General features: G+C 35.9%; 1 long non-coding RNA gene across 1 annotated transcript; it reads right to left on the minus strand.

Annotated features, from left to right (window-relative positions):
- Positions 1–1,935: 1,935 nt before the first annotated feature.
- Positions 1,936–21,971, minus strand: LOC116105394. Its single transcript, XR_004124075.1, has 4 exons — positions 21,913–21,971; positions 21,681–21,785; positions 2,271–2,641; positions 1,936–1,992 (listed from the first exon to the last, which is right to left on the minus strand). It is a non-coding gene; the product is annotated as an uncharacterized LOC116105394 (long non-coding RNA).
- Between the last annotated feature and the right edge of the window lie 244 nt (positions 21,972–22,215).

A 22,215-nucleotide genomic window follows, 5' to 3' on the forward strand; every position in this document is an offset into this window, starting at 1 on the left:
AGAAAAATCAGTAACTTTGCTGAATACATAATATGATTAAGTAAATAAAAACCGCTGATACAAAAAAAGAAAAAAAAAAAAAAATCCAACAAGAGTACTCACGAGTGAGGTCCCTCATCCAAGACCTCCAAGTCGGACTTTTCCTCCACTCTCTCCCTCTTCTTCAACCGAACCGTCCAGCCCAGCTTATTATTCCTCCTCTGTTTCTCCGTTTCCTTCACCCACAGCCTCGCCCATGCTGAATAAAGTGTCTTTATCATGTCACTTGTATTTTAAATAACTGCTTTGACAGCAAGAAAGCACATTGTTTCTTACATACAATTGCTTCTGATTGTGAAAACGGATAGTTTAGTGTTGTTGATGCTCGATTCTGCACCAACGAATTTTTCACGTGTATAATATCAAGTGACTGTTTGATGTACGTGAAAATAGGGTATCAAGAAAGTAAAATAGCTGTAGAGGGAGTTTTTAAGTGGTTCGGATGCTAAGATAGCAAGTCCTACGTCCACTGATTTGTATTGATATTGGTGGGTGTCAGGTCGCGGTCGCGAGCTGACTTACAACAGACGAAAAGGTCAAAGCAAAGTTTACAAGAGAGAGAGATTTCTGTTTGTTCTTTTTTATGTTAAATGGCCGAATCCCCCTAATGAAGGGGCCTTCCCTATTTTATACTGAACTGAAATGTATAATCATTGCTAAATCCGTGGTTTGGTGTGATTGTCAGTGTATAATCAGGCTTTATGTCCCATTTCCCTTTTTCCAAGCTGACATTGCACGACTTGTGGCAGGAGAAAGGACGCGTGTGGGCTCCACACACTTGACAGGTCTGACGTGTGCGTGTTGCTCTGACGGGAGCAGGTCGCTTCACGTGACCTTCCCACGTCACCTCTTTATTTCCTTAGGCATAACAAGTGTCAAAATGAGAAAGCATTGTTTAGTGTTTTAGAGTAGTGGTGGTGAGTTACAAAGTTTAATCATAGATGTCAGATGGAAAAACAAATTTCGCGATAGAAATCACAATAGGAAGTCAGAATAAATCAAGGCATGCGAAGGCATTAAAGATAAAAAGAAACAACATTGTTGAATCACTCTTTCAAAACTCCAGCCACTGGTCGATCAAGAAAACGCATACTACAGGCATGCGAGCCCAGGAATGCAATGCCGTCTCCTCATTTTTATCTCGTCTAGTGGCCAACCTGGGTGCCTCCTTACAAAATTGAATGCAACATCTACGAAGAAAAACAATCAACATCATGAATAATAAAACTAGATCCAACCCATCTTTAAAAAACCTATCTTACATCCAAGATAATATTATGAAGGAAAACACCTGGAATACCAAGAAAATATAATGTCAGTTATTTTGCCATTTATTATCTTCCCTGATGTCATTTATCTTTATGGTCTATTGATGGTGATTAAGTTGAATATCTATGTGTAATCTGGCAGTATTATATTCCTCTTTATATAGATGAGGATTTTTTTATTGATTAGGTCTGTCAGATCATTTGTCCGTTAGTAAGAAAATTACAATCTTCTCAGCCAAAAGATGTTGAGAATGACTTAGTTTAGCCCAAAAATAAAAGATAGGACTTACCATACAACCTACGGTTTATCAGACTATAAGCAATTCGATGAGATCATTATCATGATCTAATAATTTGTATCCAGAGGCTTGATAAAGGTATTCTACCATCTCTTCGTTTCCCAAGAGCTGCCTTGTGAGTGGTAACATATCATCTTCGCCTCGAATCATCACTAAGTCCATGTTTCCATCATAGCCTCAGCAATATCAACCTGTCTGGAGGCAGCAGCAGAAAAAAAAGCTGTGTTGCAACCTTATTTTTGATAGTTAAATCCTCCATTGCATCTGTTCAAGCAGCTTTTTTACAAAGCCAGTGTACCTTGCTGCAGCTGCAAATGGAGGCGGGGTTCCTTCCTTTGATAGCTTAGCTGCTATATAATCTTTATCTTCCTCGTAAATTCTTTCAGCTTTATTCCATCACCTTTAGGTGCAGCCCGGTACAATTGAAGTGCCTAATTCTTCTTTCATTATCTGTAAGTTGAAACAAACAAATTTATGCATAAAATTTTTGTATACATAATGTGCTTCTCCACATGTATCAGTGTATAATTTAGGTATAACCATGTAAGAAAGATTATATTAATTAAATCTAGTGACAGATTATATTAAATTAAATCTAGTGACATTTATTTACTTGAGAAAAAGAGGCCTATATCCTATAATCATATATAATAAAAGACTTTACCTTCTGAGGATGATGTAGAATTTATTACCAGCACAGGTTCTTCTTCTCTAGTTGAAGATCCAATTTGTTTTTGGTTAACATTCCCACATAGTACCATTGAGATTGAAGACTCCTTCGAGACATCCACATTAAACTCTGATGATTCAAAATAAAAGAAAAATAGTACTGTTAGCAAAATTTAAAGAATTGGTTACATGAAGGATTGTAAAAGGGTATGTATTCAGAAAAGGAAGATATTAGCATTCATTCCAATGTCAAAACGTAACAGCCAGTTTCTTATCAGGTGGAGCAATCACAATCTCAACTTTTTCTTCAGTTGAGGTACTTCCTGGTGTAGCATTATCCTTCATGAGTCCTGATTAGTGGTAAATCTACAAGAAAAACCTTATAATGTTAGTATTAGAAAATGAATTTTTGTAGGATAAGATGAACATTATCTTATTATTATTATTATTATTACTTCGGATAATACTATATATTATATATCTAAGAAGTACTAGTTTACAAACTTTTGAATACGAACATATATTCCCTAAACCTTTACATTTTAAGCCATAGAAATGTCGCAATAAAACAAATGGATGAAACATTTTAATTAATGCTCTACATTTTAATTGATCCACACATAATTTATCACATATCTTGACATGTCATTTATTTACAGTGGAATGTGTTACTTTAAGAAATATATGGGTTCCTTCTTATATGAAATTTCAAGGGAAAACAATAGTTTTCCTAAATTAAGGATGTTGTACGAATGGAATTAAGTTGTTAAGGACCACAGTACCCTTATCCACTTGATAGTTGATTCCAGGAGGGCTTTCTAGATCAATTCCAGGAAAGATGAGGAAAAAAAAATAAAAAATTGATTTCATAGAATAATTATTTGAAGATTTAGCTTATAGAATAACACAATCATTTATCTTAAGTAATGAGTTTAACTTAACACTCCACAAATCAAAGAAGAAGAAGAAGAAGAAGAACTGGGCTGAAAGAGTTACCTCAGTTGGTGCCTGGATGGAATCTGCAGCTACAGAACGGAAATATTGAGAAAGAAAGGCCTCACAGTCAAGTAAAATAGAAGAAAGGAAGAGCTCAAGTGAAGTGGAGTCTTTAGAGGAAATTTAGCTGCCCGGCCATCCCAAGTTTCGATTTAAGAAAATGGCCTTGAAACTGTTTTTCATTTTTTTTTTTTAATTTAGAGAAGATGACGTGGCATAGTTAGGATTAATTAAACAAGTAAAAGGGGTTAAAATGAAAAGATTAAAACGTATAAGGACAAAATCATAATTAATGAAAGTTTTGAAAATTTGAAATTTGAAAAAGAGCCCCATCCATTCAAATCGCTTAATCGAAACTGACTAACTAAGGCAAAAATCGATTTCTTCAAACCGTAAACGCATTCTGAGCAATTTCCGACGATAACAGTCCACATTCCTACAAATTTTCAAACCCAAATTCAATCCTAAAGCTTCTTCCTTTCTTAAAACAATGGCTGACATTCATAATGACGAAAAAAACCCAACGCCTCTTCGAATCGTAGAGTCCGGCGGCGCAAGCAGTTCAATGGCTGTTTCGATGGATATTCCGATCAGTGAAGGTGTTCCAGCAGTGGAGATGACGGCGGCACAACAAGAGAGAGAACAGGAGCAAAACGATTCTGGCGAGGAAGAGGAGGCCGACCAGAATTCAAGCGAGGAAGAAGAGTCCCATGAGAGTTCAGGCGAGGAAGAGGAGGCCGCGGAGGAGGAGGGGGCCGCCAAAGAAAAGGTATCTGTACTGTCGCTTAAGCGATGTAGGATCACTTAAGCGATAATGTACGAAGCATAATGAACATCTAACAAGACCTAAGATCACTTAAGCGATCCTTTGTATCGCTTAAGAGATTGATGGCTTTTACTTTTGGTCGCTTAAGCAATTTAGGATCGCTTAAGAGTAAAAGCAATGAATCGCTTAAGCAATATAAAAGATCGCTTAAGCGATATTAAAGCGATCCTAGATCTGGCAGATGTTGATTCTGCCTCCTAGAAGATCTCTTAAATGATCTATAATTGCTTAAGCGACCCAAAGTAAAAGGGATGAATCACTTTTACTCTTGGTCGTTTAAGCAATTACAGATCGCTTAAGAGTACAAGAGTTGAATCGTTTAAGCGATACAAGGTATCGCTTAAGCGATCTTAGGTCTGGCAGATATTGATTCTGCCTCGTAGAAGATCTCTTAAGCGATCTGTAATCGCTTAAGCGACCCAGAGTAAAAGGGATGAATCACTTTTACTCTAGGTCGCTTAAGCGATTACAGATCGCTTAAGAGTAAAAGAGTTGAATCGCTTAAGTGATACAAACTTAGATCTGACAGATGTTGATTCTGCCTCGTAAAAGATCTCTTAAGCGATCTGTAATCGCTTAAGCGACCCAGAGTAAAAGCGACTTATCCCTTTTGCTGTAGATCGCTTAAGCGATTATAAATCGCTTAAGAGTGAAAGGGATGAATCGCTTAAGCGATACTTTGTATCGCTTAAGCTATCTACACTACAAGAAATATATTATATTGTGACAAAATTAATTTTATCAAAAGCTATTTCGTCACAAGTAATATAGGCATTATGACAAAATAAAAAAAATCACATTAAGTATGACAAAGGGAATATACAATGACTAAAAAAAATATTGTCATAATATTTTATCACAATAAAGAAATCCATAATAAATATATTGAAGAACAACAATTTTATCTTAATATTTCGTCACAAATTTTTGGCACCAAATTTTGGCACCTAGGTAAATTTTTTATCGTGACAAACATATTTTGTCATAAAACATTTTAGTTACTATATTTAGTTATACATATTATAGCTATAAATTATTTTTTCATAAAATAATTTATTTATTGCTACAAAAATAAATTGTCATAATATATGCTGAAATAGAGATATTAATGACAAAATGTTTGAGTTAAAATTTAAGCACCAAGGTAAATTGTTTGTTGTGATAAACATATTTGTCATAAAAAACCTTTGTCACTATATTTAATAATACATGCTATAATTACAAACTAATTTGTCATAAAAGAATTATTTATCGTTACAAAAAAAAAAAAAAAAATTAAATCATTTATAAATGTTATAATGGAGGTATTAGTGATATAATATTTGAGTTAAATTAAATATGATATTTTGTGACAAAATTTGGTAAAAAAAATATATAATATGGTCTCCTTTAATTTGTATTTTTAAAAACTCAAAAAGGCCAAAATTGTAAAAATACAAAATCATTAATAATTTTATAAATGTAAATATTATGTATCATTTTTGGCTTTAATGATAAAAATATTTACATTTTTGGCTTTAATGTTATAGACTTAATATTTGAATCACATGTTAAATATTAATGTATGTATTACAAGTTTACATCAAAGATTAAATTACAAAAATAAATCGATTCAATCATGATTACAAAAAGGGAAAAAGAGAAAAATTGACTTGGGCAAAAAAGGGAAAGAGGGAATGTCTTTACGAACTCTCCTTTGATTTTCCTAATTTTCTTCGGTGTTACAATGAAAAAGGGAAAATTTGAATTGGGTGAAGTGAGCCGCCTTTGGTCTCTTCTTTTCTTTGTAAAATTGAATTGGAAAAACCAAATCCTGAAAGAAGAAAAATAAAACGCAAGAAGGAGAAGAAGTAGGGAGAGGGGACAAACACTCTCTAAAACGCAATTGTTTCCCTCATATTTCAGCTGTGAGTTTGTATTTATATATAGATAGACATGTAGAACAAAATGAATATATATAATTAGTAAAGAAGAGAAATAGATAAGTAGGTTTGCTTGAGTCGTTAAAGGACAGAATTGAGAGAAGAGTACACTGGTTTGAATCCCGCAATATCGTTCTTTTAAAAAAAAATGGTTTTTTTTCTGTGGTTTTTTTTTTAATTATTTTTTTAAAATGGTTTTTTCTTTGCTCTTTTTTTTAAAAAAAAAAATTATTTCATTAATGTTTAGCAGCTCCACAATAATTCTTGCACACAATTTATTCTTAATTTGGAAAAAGAAAAGAAAAAAAGAACCCATTTTAGCATATTAGAATCTATCCTAATCCAATAAAACTACAATGAATAATCTATGGTTTATGCTTCTTATATAGACTTACAAGCTATCCTAATTCCTAATCTTGAAAGAATTCTAATGATATAATATCCTAATTTTGTAATGAGTTATATTCTTCATCATACCTAACAATACTTAATCCTAATACTACTCAAACTTCTAATAATAACTTTAGACTAATAAAACTTGACTAAATTAATTAATATCAGAAAACGACCCTCCAACCAATATTTGATTGATGAATAACATAATTTTTATACCATACAGGCGGTTGTCTCATCCATTTTGGAACACTTTCATTCTTTTGGGTTGTCACGTACTAAAGTATATACAATATATGATCATATGAAATTAGAAAATTGAGGTAAATTATGCAATTTAAGGAGGTAAATTATGCAATTCAAGCTATCCTTAAGATAGGTGTTTGATATATGGTTTAGTTAATATCCTATTTAATTTAATGCCATTTCTAATTTATTGCAGCAAGAACTCAATTGAGTGATTGATTTAAACTTCTAATTTTATAAGGCGAATGAGAATATATATGCATGTAAATGATGAATATGTATTAGCTTGAAATTATAACAAAAAATCAATTACAATATTTATAGTTATGACAAATAATAATATATATTTTATATATTAAAGATATTCATTTTTTTCTTTATAAACATAAGTAATTGATTAATTAAAGAGATATCAAAACTTGAAAAAAGCTTGATTGAAAAGTTTGGGTCAATAAATTTATAAAAATTATGAAAGGTTGAATAATATAATTTATGTTGGATATGATGAATAATAATATATATTTTATGTATTAAAGATAAACATTTTTATTTTTATTAAAAATTAGTCTATTAAATAAAAGAAAAAATTAAGTTTTTTAAACAAAAGAAAAAAAACCAATTTTTAATAATTAAGGGAAAAATCAAATTTCCAATAAATAGAAAAAAATAGCTCAACCCGTTTATATCTTTTTTCCCCACCCCACCACCTCAAAAACTCCACCCCTAATTTGGTCCTCGCAAGTGAGGATTCACTTCTTTAGGTCATCACGACGATGCCTGTAAGCATCCCTAAAATCTTTTGTTAATCTAGGTTTTGATTCTTATTTGATTTATATTTTAATTTAGTCATCATATCACATGCATTTGGTATATTTGCGATTTTGGTCTGTATTTTGAAGGATTCTGTGATTCAATTTTGTTTTTTGTTCTGTAATTCTGAGCAGGTTGTCTTTAAATAACTGTAAGTGGGCATTGTCCTCTGACTCCTGTCCACGGGTAAGTGTTCATCTGTCTCTTCTCCGTGACTTCATTGGTGGGAATATCCCACAACATGACCTAGTTTTGTTTGAATTTTCGACTGCTGCATAATTTTTCTTTTATTAAACTCGGTAAAGAGTACATGATTTGTACTTTCTATAAAGTAAACAGCTGATCTGTAGAGTTACTTTATCTGATTTTGGTCTCCGTCCGAAGAGAAAATGGCTGATGCGTGTACCCATCCATGCATGGGTCGCGAGTGTGGTGACAACTGAATGTGTAACGACACCAGTTTTGCATGGTAATGGGGGTTTTTCAATGTTGAGCGACGCTGAATCATTAAGTTGATAATATATTGATTGAACATGGTATTCTTTTCTTCTCCATTTGCACCCCGAAACTTTATTCAGGCTTAATATGAACTTTCATTTGGTTCTTTTCCTTCTGTATGATAGTCTGTGGACCTTAAAGTTGAATTATGCAGGTGATACAGATGATGGTTATCCGGGACAAGGTACCTGGATTTTTGACATAAAAAATGATTTCAATTGAAAATGTATCTTGATAAATTTTGTGTCTCTCAAGGTGCTCTGTTTCCAAAATTCTTTGCTTGCAGATTTTAGAAATTGAATACTTGTTACAAATCTCAAGAGCTGATTAAGTCCGATAGTTTAATATTTTTTAACATGGTGTACTTCTTTGTTTTTCATTATTGTCTCTATGTGCATCTTTGCAACTTTTTCAGGCTTAATATCATCTTTTATTTTGCTTATTTTTATACAACATGACATGACAAAAGATGATTAACAAATTTTAAATTAAAAATAAACTTTCACACAATCATCTTTTACTACATCATGTTGTATGTGTAGTATTGCTAGTTTGCACATACTAAGTTATCGAAAAAGATAATTAATTCAACTTCTTTTAATACTACAATGTTTATAGCTCAAGAAAACAAGTGAATTTGGTGTATCAAGCTTATTACGTTTCAGTTGAATGAGAGTTATTGATAAAACATATCTTTGATAATAAGTCTTTTTATAATTAGTTTTGTGCAAAACTTAGAGTAAGCAATTTTGGATTGACAGATTGATTATTTTTCATATGCCATATTTTAGACCCATTGGTTAGCTTCTATTACTTTAATCCAATTTTCTGCAACTTTAGTTAAAATTTGTATGAAATAAGCTCTTGGTCCTATCTAATGCTAGTTTTATGTTACTTCACTTCTTAATGGATTTTTTTTAGGCTCTACTATAATCTTTGCATCTCAAGAGAGAAAAAGATACAAGACATGTATGAGTTTTGTTATTGTGGGAACTTATGACTTGTAAGATATTGCAGAAATTGATGTTTGGTATCGATATCTGAGTATTTGAGAATGAACAATGAACTATGTTTATTTGTAACAGCAGCAACAGACAGTTTGGTAAGATTTATTTTTTCAAAGACCGGAAGGCTTCGAGAGGGATTACGAAAGCTCCGAAGAAAGTTAAAGTATCAAATGATAATGTTCTAAATGTTAAGGATCTTTCCCACTTAATGTGGTGGCAAGAGGTAAAATTCTAATTATTGTATCTTGCCAAATTGGTTCTGCTTCTTTTGTTAAAGAATTTGATTTTGAAATGTAGTTGCTTCAATAATATCTTATTGGTATATTTCAAAGGATGTTGTCTTGACTCTTGAGTGTAGTGAAAACGTGATCAAAATTGCTGATTGCTTTGTTGTGTTTCAGCTGATGACCTTTATGTGATGTAACGGCAATTATTGCATACACATTAATATGGTCTTTCCTTTACACTACCATTTCGTTTCCTTAACCAAACAGTGAATGAAATCAAATTTCAGTATTCTTCATTGCAGTCATTGACTTCTTCCTTACATTTATGATTCTGTTAAATTCTATGAGAATTAAACCAAACATGGGCTTACGTTTTTTTTTTTTTTTGTCTGTTATTGTAGAGGCTACAAACTTGCTAGAAACCTTCTACTCTTCATCTGGTTAAAAGGCTCAAATATTCCAATTTGCTCGGCTTGGATGTTAGCTTGAAAAATGGGAGGTTAGCTCTTATGATGTGTGAATTAACTATGAATATACCTCATGTTTCTTTTCTTCTTTGAGATAAATAATTTCACCTCCACGAACTTCTATGAAATATTTGTTGCTTTTGTGGAGGAGGTGAAAGACTTTTCATTTTGAACTGAAAAAGTATTAGCCATAATGCAGTCTTAATCTAGTCGTTAGGTTTGAATTCCATGCTAATTCTGTATTTTTTGGATCTCAAGCGCATTATAAAGTCACATTGGTCATTGGGCATGTTTTCAGGTCATTCTTTTGTTCTAATTATGTTGACTAAAAAGTGTATATGTATTTATATTGATGTTCTAGATTTATCCTGCCATTATATTTCTTGTGCTAGGTCTGCAGTTGCTTACATTTGTGATTTTCTAGTAGTGCTTGCTCCTACAAAGTGGTGAGTATTACTGTTTGGTCTGTAGATATTTCTATGTCGAAACCTTGGAGGCTTGGAAGAAGACTTTTCTCGCCGCTGACCAGAAGCTTTTCCAGAGCTATTTTCGCTGGGGAATTATTTACAAATTGCAGGCTGCTGCTTCCTCCTTTTCTTCTTGTTTTGGTTGCGTGTATATGCAGTTGCTTTTGTAAACCAAAAGTCTGGCATTGTTTTTGTGTTGCTGGTCATTTTGTATGGTCCTCTTTGAGGCTTGCTTGGTGGCTTTATGGAATGTAAATCCATGCCACCTTTTTTTATTTTCTTTGGCTTCGTTGCTTGGGCTTGTCCAAGGGACTTGACTTTGTAGGGGTTGGGACTTATTTTTTTATTCTTTATACAATTACCTTTTACCCAAAAAATATACAAGAAAGATTATGGAAATGGAGAAACAAAGAATATTGAGATGACAAAAAAATTTGTCACGCCTATATTATTTTGATAATAAAAATTTTGTCATGTAAAAGTATTTGTATTAAAAATTATTTGTCTTGTTATTAAATTTTTTACAAAATTATTTTTCTCAATATATAATTTTCGATAAATAATATTATCATATAAGCAAACATGTGACAAAATAAATGTTGTCACAATAAGGTTAATGACAAATGAATTTTGATCACTATTAAAATTATGAGAAGATAAATTAGTCATTATTCACAATTTTTGATAAAATCAATTTCGTCATCATTTATTATTTTCTCACTATAAAGCTTATCATTTGGTATTTAAATGTAAATCAATTATGACAAAATATTATTTATAGTGATAAAAATTGTCTTCTATTGTTACAAATAATTTATCACAATAAACTAGTTTAAAGTAACAAATTATTATTGTCACGATAAATAATTAGACTATGGTGACCAAACGCTCTTTCGTCACCATACACATAAGAGTATGAGCTTAATGTGACTAATCTGATGACCAATATAATTCGTCACATTAAAAAAATAGTCACAATTTTGATATTTATAGTGACAAATTATTTTGTTGTGAGAAGCCTAAATTCTTGTAGTGCTAAGATTTGGGCAGCTGTTGATTCTGTCTCGTGCAAGATCTCTTAAGCGATCTGAAATCGCTTAAGCGACCAAGAGTAAAAGCAATGAATCGCTTAAGCGATCTTATATATCGCTTAAGCGATTCTTCGCTTTTACTTTTGGTCGCTTTAGCGATTTCAGATCGCTTAAGCGATCTTGCACGAGGCAGAATCAACATCTCCCCATCGCTTAAGCGATTCTTTCGGAACGTATTTTGTTTATATTTGATTTGGTTTAATTTTTTATGTGATATTCTGTTTATATCGATTGTGTAGATTTTCTGAAGCATAAACATCAGAGAGTACGGGTTGGAGTATGTAAGCAATACGGTACCATACTTCCCTGTGTGGGTGACAGTAAGGTCAAGTTGGGATGTTTTAACGAGAATAATGGGGATTTTACGGACAATGAGGAATGGTGAAAGGAGATTCAAAGAGACTTGTTTCAGTCAATTTTGGGATATAGACACAAAATGGAAAAAGGCATTCTGGGGGTCGGGAGTACATTATATGTTGCTGCACTCAATAAAAAGCAAAAAAAAGTACGAAATGTGGTTCGTGGTGGATGGAAAGCCACTACGTTTCAGGATGATGGAATATGCATTGGTGACTGGCTTAAGTTGTGGGGAATTTCAAGGTGAGGTTGAGGCAAAAAGAATAAAGGGTAGTCCGGCAGCCAAAAGGTTGGCTAACAAGGTTTTGGCGGGGAACACGTCTATTAAGGCACATGAATTAGAGGTCCGGTTAATAGATGGTCAGTTTAACGATTCAGAGACGTTCAAACTATGCTTGGTATTGTTCACTCATTCAATCCTAATGGCTGGTGACTCAACAAAAGCCGTTGATATTGATTGGGTGATGTTTGTAAGCAACTTGAACTTCTTTAATGCTTATCCGTGGGGACAAGTATCATTTAAGAGAACCATAGAGTCCCTGCAAGCAAAAGACTTGGCGTTAAAGCACTCCCAATGGACGAAGAAGGGTAGAGCGGCCACGTACAATTTGTTTGGCTTCCCATGGGCAATGCAGGTAAATATTAATAGCTTTTTGTTATATTTTTTTTAATATATGTGTTTGAATTATGATATGGATTGTTTTTTTACAATGTAGACTTGGATGTATGAGGCCATCCCTGTCCTGGCTAAGGCAAAGGGGGGAGGGGGAAGGGGGGGGGGGATTAGGTCTTTTTCGGTTGTGCAACAGACATTCCCTAGGATGTTGCGGTGGCAGGACCAGAAGTGTACCCATTGGGATTATGAGCAAATAGAGATTGAAATTCAATCAGCTCGGGTAAGATTAAAGGATTAAGCTTTTGAATATGCACTTGCTTTAAACTGTCGCTTAAGCCTGATTGATTTTGTTTCTTATTGCAGGGGGTTGTCCGTCCCTTCCTCACCGCTACTGGGGGTGAAGTGCAACAGCACTATATCACATCTTTCCGAGCACTGGAGGATGAAATGGATGAAGGGATAGACTACCTGACGCGGGAGCTACAAGGGGTCACACATGTGAGGGCAGTTGCAGGGCCATTGCTTGAGAATGTGGTTGACGCCGAGGAGGATGAAGCCGCAATCAGCGGGAGGGAGGAAGAGGTTCGTATGCCTCAGCAAACCGGTACAACAAGTACCGCTTTGCTGAGGCGTCCGGGTCAGGAGAGTGAGGTGGTTGACCTCATAAACAGTTTGTTTGATAGTTTTACAACAGTTGTATATGGCAGGTTTGACAAGATGGAAGAGCAATTGAAAAGGGTGGAAGAGAAAGTGGATAAGGTGGGAGAGAAAGTTGTTAGGGTGGCAGAGGAAGTTGGTGGAGTATTGAAGGCGGTTGAAGTGCAACCTGGGCTGAAAAGAAAGACCGAAAGAGCAGGTTTGTGAAATTGCCTTACACCGTACTAACACGTGGAATTAAGAGGAAAACAAATAAACAAAATGAGGAAGAAGCCAAAATTGAGGAGGTTAAGGAGGTTGCTGGAGGAAGTAGGGCAGTTATAATGGAGGAGGTTGAGGCGGGAGGCGAAGAAAGCGAGGATGTAGAAATGGAGGAAGGGGGAGGAAGCGGACAAGCAAAAATGGAGTCCACAGTCGATTTGTATAGAACAATAGAGGAGGAAAAGAAAAAACTCTTCTATGCCTATTACAATGAATCTAGAAGTGATGCCCTTGTAAAGTGTAAGACTGGGAATTATTCTCGGGATTGGTTTAGAGAGATTTTGACGATGGGCAGGTGGCTTCACGACTCGGTGAGTTATTTTCGCTTAATTTTCCTTATTTTTGCTTATCTTTTCCATGAGGTATTGTATACTCATCATGTTGTTTTTATTTGATGCAGCACATCGATGAGGTATTAGCACTGATGAGGCTGCGACAAACCAACAATGGTGATCTACTATATCCTGATTGTGTCATCACTGATTTGGCCTTTGGCCAAACGCTGGTATCGACATATCACAATTGATTGAAAAAGGTCATTGGTACATCTGTAGCAAAAGGAGCCAAACGAAAACGATCGAGCATAGAAGACTTGGACTGCGTCCCTAATGATTTTAAGTTTAATGACAGGATGATGCAGTATGTAATTGGAGACAGGCCCAAATATGGCCACAGTTGGGCAAAGGTTAAGAGCGTCTACTACATCATCCTGGTCAAGGAAATGCACTGGATAACAATTGTCGCGCTCTTAGAGGAGAGGTTGCTGAAGATCCTTGACTGCAACCCAACAATTTGTCGAGACAAGCAGTTGGAGGCCGAGTTGGAGCCACTGTCCGTGTTGTTCCCGTGGCTGTTACGCGACAGCAGGATGTTTGACCACCTCGGTGATGAAGCATTGACAGGAAAGTGGCTAGTCAAGCGCGTTCCCGTCCCAACAAATGAATCAAGGTAAATTTTGTATAAAACTAACTTACATAATACAATTATTCTATAAGTTGATTCTAATGCTAATGTGTTTTTCCTATTGCAGTGCCGATTGTGGGGCATATGCCCTGAAATTTATTCAGTTTGAATAACCAACACCCTAATGGATGGATTGAATGACGAAACAATGACCATCTTTCGGGAGCGTTGGGCTATTGAGTGCTTCCATGGGAAAATGGATCCGTTTTGAGTTACCACAACCCAATCAAAAGGTTTGGAACTTGGACTTTGAATTTTGTAGTTTATGTGATGTTCATATTTATACTTGGGTTGTGGGCTGATGCTGCAGGTGTCATGCTTATACAGAGCTTTACCGAAATAGACGGACTCAGTGAACTTCTCAATCTTGCACTCCATAACTTGGGTTCGTGAAGACAGAAAATTTTGCAGGTTGCTGGCAAACAATGAGAGGGAACTTCTGAAACTGGCTTAGGCTGTCAGAGTAGGTTGCCGGCAAGGCATCTGCAATCAAGGCTGGTGGCCAGGAGGAGGCATCTGCAATCAAGGCTGTTGGCAAGGCATGGTACCAAACAATGATCTCAGACAGTGATTATACTAAATTTGAAAGCTTCTCAAAGTGGCGGCATCTGCAAGTAAGGCTGCTGGCAAGGCTTGGTACCAAACAATGATCTCTGACAGTGATTATACTAAATTTGAAAGCTTCTCAAAGTGGCGGCATCTGCAAGTAAGGCTGCTGGCAAGGCTTGGTACCAAACAATGATCTCTGACAGTGATTATACTGAATTTGAAAGCTTCTCAAAGTGGCAGCATCTGCAAGCAAGGCTGCTGGCAAGGCATGGTACCAAACAATGATCTCTGACAGTGATTATACTGAATTTGAAAGCTTCTCAAAGTGGCTTAGGATTTATTCTGTTTTGGCACTATTATGAATGATTTTAAGTTTAAACTTTCAATTACATTGATGCCTCTTACATTTTGATTTGTGATGGATTAGATTGATATAAATGACTTCATTTTGCTTCTTATTCTTTTCGGATTTGGGAGGAAAATGATTCTGCCTCGGAATGTATCACAATACAGTTATTTCAAAATTACCTCTATAAAGACAGATCATTACATAATTCAGGAGAAATGTAGGATTCTTCTCTTTTTCTCATGATCGATGACGCGATATATGAGCGACCACATATATCTCTTAAGCGACCAACATTTTTCCCCAAATGATCACTTAAGAGATCTTAAATCGCTTAAGCAACCAAGGTTGAAAAAGAAGAATCGCTTAAGAGATACAATGGATCGCTTAAGCGATTCTTCATCTGGGCAGATGCCTCGGAAGTGATCGCTTAAGCGATCGAAGATCGATTAAGCGACCAAGAGTAAAAGTGATTCATCGCTTAAGCGATCCTGTAGGATCGTTTAAGCAATCATAGATCTGGGCAGATTTGATTCTGTCTCGGTATATATCGCGTAAGCGACCAAGAATTAAAGCGATTTATCGCTTAAGCGATCATAGATCTGGGCAGATCTGATTTTGTCCAGTAAGAGATCGATTAAGCGACCAAGAATTAAAGCGATTTATCGCTTAAGCGATCCCAGTGGATCGTTTAAATAATCATAGATCTGGGCAGATTTGATTCTGCCCAGTAAGAGATCGCTTAAGCGATCTGAAATCACTTAAGCGACCAAGAGTAAAAGCGATCCCAGATCTGGGCAAATTTGATTCTACCTCGGAAGAGATCTTAAATCGCGTAAGCGACCAAGAGTCGCCGGGATGTGTGACAACGGCCTACAAACGTCCCGTAGGTGGTAATTCACCAATGTGGCTTTTTTCCACTAGATCGATGTTGGATCTCACCGGAAAAGGCCACATGTGGCCGTCATGGATGGCCAAAGGAAAGGCCACAATGACGGCCACATCTGGCCTTAAAATACCAGATCCACGACCAGATCTGCCGTAGATCTGGTCCTTTTGGGCAACATCCTTGATCGATGTGACCGGTTTGCGTCGTAATGCACTTTTCTGGCTGGATGTCGGCGTCAATATCGCCTTTTTCGATGATGAGATTTCGATAGGTGGGGGTGTATTTGTTAAATTTTAAAATTACTCCTGGGGCTATTTGATTATTAATAAACTTAAAGGGCCTAAAAGTAATTAAAAATATAAGCTAATATTTCTAAATAATTAAACAAACAAACATTTTGGAAATATGGATACGAATATTCAACCAAACGCACCCTTTATGTTATGAAGAAAGAAGGATAAGATATATTCACTATTTATGATATCGCTTAATCGTGCTTATGTTTGATATAGACGTAAACATTCTACACCAGAATAAGATATGTTCACTATTTATGATATCGCTCAACCCTAAAGCCATTTTATTGCTCAAAGTTTTAACATCTTTATGTTCCGAGGAAAGAAGAACAATGTTTATTCCGAGAACTTGCATGGTTACCTAGTTCTCTTCAACCCTATATAATTAATATAGACGACCACATTCTACACCATTTGTTTAGTGGAACATGACTGTTATTCTATTTTAATTAAACATATAATTCTTTTACATCTATATAAAACATATATGGTGTAGACTGTTTACGTCTATATTAAATAATTGCCAACAACTAACAATTTTATGTACGAAGTCATAACTGTGCAAAATCATTTGCACAAAAAATCTGTTTTAAGGTGCATGATCGCTAAAGCGATTCCACTCTTTTTCGCTTGGACGATTAAGTGATCGTACATCGCTTAATCAATCATGTGATGGGTAGATACAAAATCTGTTTTAAGGCGCATGATCGCTTAAGCGATTCCTCTCTATTTCGCTTGGTCGATTAAGCGATCGTACATCACTTAAGCGATCATGTAATGGGCAGATACAAAATATGTTTTAAGGTGCATGATCGCTTAAGCGATCCTTAATGATCGCTTAAGCGATTCCGCTCTTTTTCGCTTGGTCGATTAAGTGATCGTACATCGCTTAATCGATCCTGTGATGGGCAGATTCCTCTCTATTTCGCTTGGTCGATTAAGCGATCTTACATCGCTTAAGCGATCATGTGATGGGTAGATTAAATATCTGCCCAGGTGCATGATCGCTTAAGCGATCCGTGATATCGCTCGAGCGATTCCTCTCTGTTTCGCCTGGTCGATTAAGCGATCATGTGATGGGCAGATTCAGTATCTGCCCAGGTGCATGATCGCTTAAGCGATCCGTGATATCGCTTAAACGATTCCTCCCTTTTTTGCTTGGTCGATTAAGCGATCGTAAGCGATCATGTGATGGGCAAAATAATCTATTTTAAGGTGCATGATCGCTTAAGCGATGAGTGCTATCGCTTAAGCGATCCTGTATGAACAACCCTTTGTCGCTTAAGCGATATACTTAGTCGCTTAAGCGATCATGTGCAATACATACTTTTCCATCTTTTCTCCTGAATTTTGACAAACTAAAATTACCAACACATATTAATTCCGTACTTTCTCCTCAATTTGATAACCTAATTCTGAACTAAAATCACCAACAAATATTTACGCTATGTAAGAAGACTACTAAATATAAAGAATAATTTATTCAAGGTAACAATAAAATTTAAAACATCAATAATTAAAAACAATAACTCATCAACGGTTGGCCTTGGCAACTCCCTGAATTTCATCCTTCTTCGAACCTAATTTTATGGATCTGCATGTGATTGCTTCTAGCAACTGCTTCTTTTGTGGCTAGGTTGCTTGCAAATTGAGCACTTATTCATCTTCTGGGGAACCTCAAAGGCTGATGGAATACGCTTAACTCTTTTTCTCCCCTTTGCTGTCTTCTAGAATGGCGGATGGATGATAATATCAGCCAACTCTGGCGGTACTACCCACTGCTCTTATAGAGACACTGGATATATCGTTTCTGAATAAGCTAGCATGCAGTGATTTGCCATATAGAGAGGGGAGCAAACTTCCATGTAAATTCTTGAACCAAAATCTGCCTTCGGTTGGTGTTTCAGTGCTGCTAGTGCATGAGGACAAGGTAAACGTTGAATGTCAAGCACTTTACAGCTGCAAGTTTTTCTAACAATGTTAACTAAGGCATCCAAACCATAGCCGCGCACAGTGAACTCTTAAGCATTAAGAAGATAGGCAAATAGTGCATTTGACAGTTCCATACGTTCTCACAATAATTTTTCAGCTGACGAAACAAGGGTTGTAGCAAAATTATCTGACTCCGTACGATGCTCATGGAACCACCGCGACAATGTCCTCTAGATTGCATCAAAAAGTGCAACTATTGAAAACTCTCTTTCTATTAACAACTTCGAATTTATGGAGTCGGCTATATTCGTGGTCATGACATCAAACCTTCTTCCAGGAAAATAAGCTCTACTCTATCGCTCGAAACCAACATCACGCTCAAGATACTTAGCAACTTTATCATCCTTTATTCGGATTTGCTGGAAGTGCTCCTCGAACTCGTCAACCTGATAAGCTTTTGTTGCCATGTAGTATGTCTGAAGGAGGCCAGCACACTTAAACTTTTGTTTTATGTTCTCACCAAGATGCCTCATACAGAATCCGTGATGTGCTTGATGGTAAATAGTGGCAATCCCCTTCTTTATAGAGTTATACCTATCGGATATTATGCACAACTCGTCACTATCAGGCACTATCGTACGTAATTGCTGAAAAAACCAAGTCCACGACTCGTCATTCTCAGAGTCAACCACACACCATGCAACAGGATATGTGTGATTCTCGCCGTCCTATGCAGTGGCCACCAACAATGTACCTCCATACTTCCCCGTCAGAAAGCAACCATCAATAGCCAACACCTTTCTCATGTTTACAAAACCCCTTATAGCAGAACCGTAAGCAACAAAAAAATATTTAAACATCATATTCTTGTCCCACTTCAAAGCCGTCTTGGTACCTTGGTTTGTCAACTCAAGCATATAACGGTACGCTTCTAATACTACGTACCCGTGCTTCGGCGTGCCCCTCACAAAATCTTGTGCATGTTGTCTCCCTTTCCAGCATTTCCAGTAACTCACAGCACATCCCAACTCTGTGCGCACTAGTCTCTGAATGTCTTTAGGAGATGGCCCTTTCCCTTCAACGAACCGACTTTTGACAAATTGTCCAATAACATCAGCAGAGGCTTGTTGATGCTCACCTGAAATATGTCCTAAACCACATGTGTGCTCATGGGTATATGTGCTAAGAATAAATTTTTCGGACTCCGCCAACCTTCTACAATAAACCCGCCACTTGCACTTTCGGTCACGATATGTAACCGTCACTGCCAATGAATTTGACTTTTTGGTGATGAACTCAAAATGACCTCTCATGGCAACAAGTTTTAGATTCCTCACCACTTCCTCTTTGTTGTCAAATAAATACCCTATGCACAACTCTGATCCATCCGTAAAAACATGAGCTGATTCGCTACTACCTCCAATTGCCTTCTCTGAACCTGCATAAACGACCATAGTGTTCTCTTCCTCACAATCTACACCTTCTGCATAATCTGTATTTAAAGGAATCTCTACATCTGTGGGAACATGTATGGGGTCCTCCTCCTAAACATTTTCATTCTGCCCCCCATCACCAACCTCTTCTACAGTGTCTTCCTCACCACCTAATTCACCATCTACTCTTGATTTTTCAACTAACAAATCAATGGCCTCGTAGTTCAAATCAAAACCAGGCAAATCTCCGCCTACTTCCTCGTTATCCCCTTCCTTTGAACTAATTTTCGTCGGTTTTTCTACAAAAGAAACCCTTAAAATCGGTCTCAAACCATTATCGGCCACATCAATCATATATAACTTCACACTTTTATCTGACTTTAATATAGCAGGAGGTACCTTATAATGTTTAGGAACTCTGCTTAAAACATACTTCACAACTATATCACTACGCGAGCAACTCAAAATTACCTATTCTAATTATTTCATCAATCAACTCATCAAAACTAACCTCTGTGCTCACAACAATTGGTATAACTTCTTTGCTCTTCCCAATCCACTTCCAGCTACTTTCTTCCTCCACCCACTCACCAAAATATTCAACACCCAAAACAACTTGTCTCATGTGTAATAATAACCAACTACTACCTGTAATGCAAGAAAAAAAAATATTCTTAAATGCTGTACTAAGGGTTAAAATATTTTAAAAAGAATCTGGACAGTCACTTATATGGTCTGGTTATACTCGATCGCTTAAGCGATCAGGTTGATCGCTTAAGCAATCAAGTATAAATAACCATGATCGCTTAAGCGATCTTATGCCATTTACTGATTGCTTAAGCGATCTTATGCCATTTACTGATTGCTTAAGCGATCTGCTCCTACACCAGACTTTTAGCAGATCGCTTAAGCGATCTTATGCCACATACCTGATCGCTTAAGCGATCTATCTGCTGCATTACCAGATCTACCACATCGTTTAAGCGATATGCCAGATCGCTTAAGCGATCCATCATACCCAGAACACATTTTCAAAGTCATCTCTACCTACAATCGATCCATCATACCCAGAATACATACCCAGAATAAATTTTCAACATATTTCACTCCTTTCAACTTCCATTACATTGAACACAGCCCAACAACCTAAACAACTAAATCAAAATCATAACCCAAACCCAAACCCAATCCATGCTAAATCAAAACCATAACCCAGATCTTTGTAAATTGAAATATGAAATCGAAAGGGGATACACATACCTGGACGAAATTTCAGGAGGAGGAGAATCGGTGTTGGACAACATGTTAATGGCGGAGGAATGCGTTAACGCGGCGGGAGGAAGAAAAAAAAGGTTTTTGTGTTTCTTTGCAAGATTTTCGACTCTTTGGGGACATATGATAATTTTTAAAAGATTACACAATTATTCATTAATCATTATTAACCCCTAATCATATATAATTAAGCTTAATAAAAAATAAGGCTATTTAGTTAACATTTACAAACTACATAGCCTTTTAGTTAAATTTTAACTCCAAATGTCTTTTTAATAAACTGCCCCATGGATCATAACAAAGTTATTCCAGAGTTGTTTATTACTTTGTTAGGCTGAATTATGTTTTCCCACCATTCGTTAAATTCAAACATTAATTTTACTAGTAAAGGGGTATTCTTGTAAGTTGCACAATATGTACATCCGCCAAACTTAGAAGGGAAATTGTACATTCGCCAAATTTGGAAGGGAAAATGTCATTCAGCCTTGTTTATTAATGTACTAGATTTCAAGACAGGCCTAACTAAATTTTAGAATTTCAAGGTGTCATCAACAATTTGTCCTCTTTATCTCCTCTTAAACTGATTTTTTTATTTTTAGTTTTCCAGGGCAGACGCCAAATCATTCCCAGAAAGAACTTCACTCAAGGCCATCGTTCAGATTTCACTTGAAAATCAGTGTCAAACATTGGTTTTACAAAGCAAGCTTGATATGACAGATTACAGGTTTGAAGCATTATTAGAGGTTCTATATTTGGTTGAACTTAGATATAAGATTAAAATGTTCAGATTTCTTCATGATTTGATAAATTAAACAATACTGTTCAATGAGTGTTATTGTTATAAAAATTAGGCTTAAATGTAATGAATTGTGAGTGGAACTGACCTACACTCCTGTACTCAGGGCATGATTAACTTCTGATTCACTTCCCCTCCTGTACTTGCATTTCCAACAAATAATGAAGGGATGGTAGCATATATGGAGTGAGTCCTGTAATCAAGGATTTCAATTTAACCAAACTATTATTTCAATGGGTTACAAGACCAGAGAATTGCAGCATCAGATTATGGACAATTAGAAAAATCACAATAGCATAGATTCAAAATTTGTGTAGTACCATTAATTGTTCAGTACACTGAGTTACTTCCTCTTCTTCGGCTCCATTGCTTTCCCTTGCAGAAAAGGGTACGTTTGTGTGGCTGGAAAAGAGAACTACTCACATATGTAGAACGCACCACATAAAAAAGGAGACGCCATTGTTGCTTAGTGAACAAAAGGACTAGTATAGAAGCGATTACAGTAACAAGAATAGGAACCCACAGCACTCCATCTTTGAAAACAATGAAAATAGTTGCACAAAACACTACCATCATTGCTGCTATTGATAATAAAAGTGTTGCAAGTCCAGCAACCAGCTTTT

This window comes from Pistacia vera, unplaced genomic scaffold (assembly GCF_008641045.1).
Source record: "Pistacia vera cultivar Batoury unplaced genomic scaffold, PisVer_v2 Contig498, whole genome shotgun sequence".
NCBI classification, from domain to species: domain Eukaryota; kingdom Viridiplantae; phylum Streptophyta; class Magnoliopsida; order Sapindales; family Anacardiaceae; genus Pistacia; species Pistacia vera.